The sequence below is a fragment of the Lissotriton vulgaris genome, chromosome 8, assembly GCF_964263255.1.
Source record: "Lissotriton vulgaris chromosome 8, aLisVul1.2, whole genome shotgun sequence".
NCBI classification, from domain to species: Eukaryota; Metazoa; Chordata; class Amphibia; order Caudata; family Salamandridae; genus Lissotriton; species Lissotriton vulgaris.
The window spans coordinates 1,529,717,258-1,529,723,106 of record NC_141696.1 but is presented as its reverse complement, the minus strand read 5'-3'; the positions used below and the strand labels follow the sequence as shown (position 1 = coordinate 1,529,723,106).

Genomic DNA, 5,849 nt, shown 5'->3' with positions numbered 1-5,849 from the left:
GAAGGCCGAAATAGCTCAGTTGGGAGAGCGTTAGACTGAAGATCTAAAGGTCCCTGGTTCAATCCCTGGTTTCATCACAGTTGAGAGGTTCCTTGCTTCTAACAAAATAGGTCTTGGAATCAGCTGTAGTACTTTTTCTCTATTCATCAAATGTTTTCCAACTGATCTACAACACAATCAATTTAACATAGATTTTGCTTTATGTCCTCCTTCTAAACTTCCTTCCACCTCTCTTACCTTCAGGTTTGACAATGAATATTTCCCATTTCATGCTTTTTTTGTAAAGTAAACTCTTGTCTGCATTACCTTCCACTTCCCCTTGAACACAGATGTCAGTAGTCAGATGACATTGCTTACCTACTCATGCCAAATACGTCTGGGTAATATAGTGCTAGTCCATTCAGAGTTGAAAAAACAACTATCCAACCTGGATCCCAAAAATGCTATTTACCCATTGCACCAGTTAACTGGGGAATGATAAAGGACTCCTTAAAACATATCTCTACCATATGAGGTTAAAAATCCAGGTCCTGCATCTATTTTGTTAAATTGTTCAAATTAAAGTATGAAGACCCCAGCTATCAGAAGGCAGATATAGCTCAGTTGGGAGAGCGTTAGACTGAAGATCTAAAGGTCCCTGGTTCAATCCCGGGTTTCGGCACAGTTGAGAGGTTCCTTGCTTCTAACAAAATAGGTCTTGGAATCAGCTGTAGTACTTTTTCTCTATTCATCACATTTTTTCCAACTTATCTACAACACAATCAATTTAACATAGACTTTGCTTTATGTCCTCCTTCTAAACTTGCTTCCACCTCTCTTACCTTCAGGTTTGACAATCAATATTTCCCATTTCATGCTTTTTTGTAAAGTAAACTCTTGTCTGCATTACCTTCCAATTCCCCTTGAACACAGATGTCAGTAGTCAGATGACATTGCTTACCTACTCATGCCAAATATATCTGGGTAATATAGTGCTAGTCCATTCAGAGTTAAAAAAACAACTACCTGACCTGGATCCCAAAAATGCTATTTACCCATTGCACCAGTTAATTGCGGAATGATATAGGACTCCTTAAAACATATCTCTACCATATGAGGTTAAAAATCCAGGTCCTGCATCTATTTTGTTAAATAGTTTAAATTAAAGTATGAAGACCACAGCTATAAGCAGGCCGAAAAAGCTAAGTTGGGAGAGCGTTAGACTGAAGATCTAAAGGTCCCTGGTTCAATCCCGGGTTTCGGCACAGTTGAGAGGTTCCTTGCTTCTAACAAAATATGTCTTGGAATCAGCTGTAGTACTTTTTTCTCTATCAACATTTTTATCAACTGATCTACAAAATGATCAATTCAACATAGACTTTGCTTTCTGTCCTCCTTTTAAACTTTCTTCCACCTATCTTGCCTTCAGGTTTGACTATGAATGTTTCCCATTTCGTCCTTTTTTGTAAAGTAAACTCTTGTCTGCATCACATTCCACTTCCCCTTGAACACAGATGTCAGTAGTCAGATGACATTGCTTACCTACTCATGCCAAATATATCTGGGTAATATAGTGCTAGTCCATTCTGAGTTAAAAAAACAACTACCTAACCTGGATCCCAAAAATGCTATTTACCCATTGTACCAGTTAACTGCGGATTGATACAGGACTCCTTAAAACATATCTCTACCATATGAGGTTAAAAATCCAGGTCCTGCATCTATTTTGTTAAATGGTTCAAATTAAAGTATGAAGACCCCAGCTATCAGAATGCCGAAATAGCTCGGTTGGGAGAGCATTAGACTGAAGATCTAAAGGTCCCTGGTTCAATCCTGGGTTTTGGCAAAGTTGAGAGATTCCTTGCTTCTAACAAAATAGATCTTAGAATCAGCTGTAGTACTTTCTCTCTATTCATCACATTTTTTCCAACTGATCTACAACACAAGCAATTTAACATAGACTTTGCTTTATGTCCTCCTTCTAAACTTGCTTCCACCTCTCTTACCTTCAGGTTTGACAATGAATATTTCCCATTTCATGCTTTTTTGTAAAGTAAACTCTTGTCTGCATTCCCTTCCACTTCCCCTTGAACACAGATGTCAGTAGTCAGATGACATTGCTTACCTACTCATGCCAAATATATCTGGGTAATATAGTGCTAGTCCATTCGGAGTTAAAAAAACAACTACCTAACTTGGATCCCCAAAATGCTATTTACCCATTGCAACAGTTAATTGCGGAATGATACAGGACTCCTTAAAACATATCTCTACCATACGAGGTTAAAAATCCAGGTCCTGCATCTATTTTGTTAAATGGTTTAAATTAAAGTATGAAGACCACATATATAAGCAGGCCAAAATAGTTCAGTTGGGAGAGCGTTAGACTGAAGATCTAAAGGTCCCTGGTTCGATCCCGGGTTTCGGCACAGTTGAGAGGTTCCTTGCTTCTAACAAAATAGGTCTTGGAATCAGCTGTAGTACTTTTTTCTCTATCAACATTTTTATCAACTGATCTACAAAATGATCAATTCAACATAGACTTTGCTTTCTGTCCTCCTTTTAAACTTTCTTCCACCTATCTTGCCTTCAGGTTTGACTATGAATGTTTCCCATTTCGTCCTTTTTTGTAAAGTAAACTCTTGTCTGCATCACATTCCACTTCCCCTTGAACACAGATGTCAGTAGTCAGATGACATTGCTTACCTACTCATGCCAAATATATCTGGGTAATATAGTGCTAGTCCATTCTGAGTTAAAAAAACAACTACCTAACCTGGATCCCAAAAATGCTATTTACCCATTGCACCAGTTAACTGGGGAATGATACAGGATTCCTTAAAACATATCTCTACCATATGAGGTTAAAAATCCAGGTCCTGCATCTATTTTGTTAAATGGTTCAAATTAAAGTATGAAGACCACAGATATCAGCAGGCCGAAATAGCTCATTTGGGAGAGTGTTAGACTGAAGATCTAAAGGTCCCTGGTTCAATCCCGGGTTTCGGCACTGTTGAGAGGTTCTTTGCTTCTAACAAAATAGGTCTTGGAATCAGCTGTAGTCCTTTTTCTGTATTCATCAAATTTTTTCCAACTGATCTACAACACAATCAATTTAACATAGACTTTGCTTTCTGTCCTCCTTCTAGACTTGCTTCCACCTCTCTTGCCTTCAGGTTTTACTATGAATGTTTCCCATGTCATGCTTTTTTGTAAAGTAAACTCTGGTCTGCATTACCTTCCACTTCCCCTTGAACACAGATGTCAGTGGTCAGATGACATTGCTTACCTACTCAGGCAAAATACGTCTGGGTAATATAGTGCTAGTCCATTCGGAGTTAAAAAAAAATGACCTAACCTGGATCCCAAAAATAGTATTTACCCATTGCACCAGTTAACTGCTGAATGATACAGGACTCCTTAAAACATATCTCTAACCTATAAGGTCAAATATCCAGGTCATGCATCTATTTTGTTAAATGGTTCAAATCAAAGTATGAAGACTACAGCTAGCAGGAGGCCGAAATAGCTCAGTTGGGAGAGCGTTAGACTGAAGATCTAAAGGTCCCTGGTTCAATCCCAGGTTTCGGCACTGTTGAGAGGTTCCTTGCTTCTCACAAAATAAGTCTTGGAATCAGCTGTAGTACTTTTTTCTCTATCAACATTTTTATCAACTGATCTACAAAATGATCAATTCAACATAGACTTTGCTTTCCGTCCTCCTTTTAAACTTTCTTCCACCTATCTTGCCTTCAGGTTTTACTATGAATGTTTCCCATTTCGTCCTTTTTTGTAAAGTAAACTCTTGTCTGCATCACATTCCACTTCCCCTTGAACACAGATGTCAGTAGTCAGATGACATTGCTTACCTACTCATGCCAAATATATCTGGGTAATATAGTGCTAGTCCATTCAGAGTTAAAAAAACAACTACCTAACCTGGATCCCAAAAATGCTATTTACCCATTGCACCAGTTAATTGCGGAATGATACAGGACTCCTTAAAACATATCTCTACCATATGAGGTTAAAAATCCAGGTCCTGCATCTATTTTGTTAAATGGTTTAAATTAAAGTATGAAGACCACAGCTATAAGCAGGCCGAAATAGCTCAGTTGGGAGAGCGTTAGACTGAAGATCTAAAGGTCCCTGTTTCAATCCCGGGTTTCGGCACAGTTGAGAGGTTCCTTGCTTCTAACAAAATAGGTCTTGGAATCAGCTGTAGTACTTTTTTCTCTATCAACATTTTTATCAACTGATCTACAAAATGATCAATTCAAGATAGACTATGCTTTCTGTCCTCCTTTTAAACTTTCTTCCACCTATCTTGCCTTCAGGTTTGACTATGAATGTTTCCCATTTCGTCCTTTTTTGTAAAGTAAACTCTTGTCTGCATCACATTCCACTTCCGCTTGAACACAGATGTCAGTAGTCAGATGACATTGCTTACCTACTCATGCCAAATATATCTGGGTAATATAGTTATAGTCCATTCAGAGTTAAAAAAACAACTACCTAACCTGGATCCCAAAAATGCTATTTACCCATTGCACCAGTTAACTGGGGAATGATACAGGACTCCTTAAAACATATCTCTACCATATGAGGTTAAAAATCCAGGTCCTGCATCTATTTTGTTAAATGGTTCAAATTAAAGTATGAAGACCCCAGATATCAGAAGGCAGAAATAGCTCAGTTGGGAGAGCCTTAGACTGAAGATCTAAAGGTCCCTGGTTCAATCCCGGGTTTCAGCACAGTTGAGAGGTTCCTTGCTTCTAACAAAATAGGTCTTGGAATCAGCTGTAGTACTTTTTCTCTATGCATCAATTTTTTTCTAACTGATCTACAACACAATCAATTTAACATAGACTTTGCTTTCTGTCCTCCTTCTAGACTTGCTTCCACCTCTCTTGCCTTCAGGTTTGACTATGAATGTTTCCCATGTCATGCTTTTTTGTAATGTAAACTCTGGTCTGCATTACCTTCCACTTCCCCTTGAACACAGATGTCAGTGGTCAGATGACATTGCTTACCTACTCAGGCAAAATACGTCTGGGTAATATAGTGCTAGTCCATACCGAGTTAAAAAAAAAATGACCTAACCTGGATCCCAAAAATAGTATTTACCCATTGCACCAGTTAACTGCTGAATGATACAGGACTCCTTACAACATATCTCTAACCTATAAGGTCAAATATCCAGGTCATGCATCTATTTTGTTAAATGGTTCAAATAAAAGTATGAAGACTACAGCTAGCAGGAGGCAGAAATAGCTCAGTTGGTAGAGCGTTAGACTGTAGATCTAAAGGTCCCTGGATTAATCCCGGGTTTCGGCACTGTTGAGAGGTTCCTTGCTTCTCACAAAATAAGTCTTGGAATCAGCTGTAGTACTTTTTTCTCTATCAACATTTTTATCAACTGATCTACAAAATGATCAATTCAACATAGACTTTGCTTTCTGTCCTCCTTTTAAACTTTCTTCCACCTATCTTGCCTTTAGGTTTGACTATGAATATTTCCCATTTCGTCCTTTTTTGTAAAGTAAACTCTTTTCTGCATCACATTCCACTTCCCCTTGAACACAGATGTCAGTAGTCAGATGACATTGCTTACCTACTCATGCCAAATATATCTGGGTGTATGCTAGTCCATTCAGAGTTAAAAAAACAACTACCTAACCTGGATCCCAAAAATGCTATTTACCCATTGCACCAGTTAACTGGGGAATGATACAGGACTCCTTAAAACATATCTCTATCATATGAGGTTAAAAATCCAGGTCCTGCATCTATTTTGTTAAATGGTTCAAATTAAAGTATGAAGACCCCAGCTATCAGAAGGCTGAAATAACTCAGTTGGGAGAGCGTTA

General features: G+C 38.3%; 2 non-coding genes across 2 annotated transcripts; both read left to right on the top strand.

Moving 5' to 3' along the window:
• The first annotated feature begins 3,498 nt into the window (after positions 1-3,498).
• Positions 3,499-3,571, top strand: TRNAF-GAA (transfer RNA phenylalanine (anticodon GAA)). The gene has a single exon. It is a non-coding gene; the product is annotated as a tRNA-Phe (tRNA).
• A 1,672-nt stretch (positions 3,572-5,243) lies between these two features.
• On the top strand, positions 5,244-5,316 carry TRNAY-GUA (transfer RNA tyrosine (anticodon GUA)). Its single transcript has one exon. It is a non-coding gene; the product is annotated as a tRNA-Tyr (tRNA).
• The last annotated feature ends 533 nt before the right edge of the window (positions 5,317-5,849 follow it).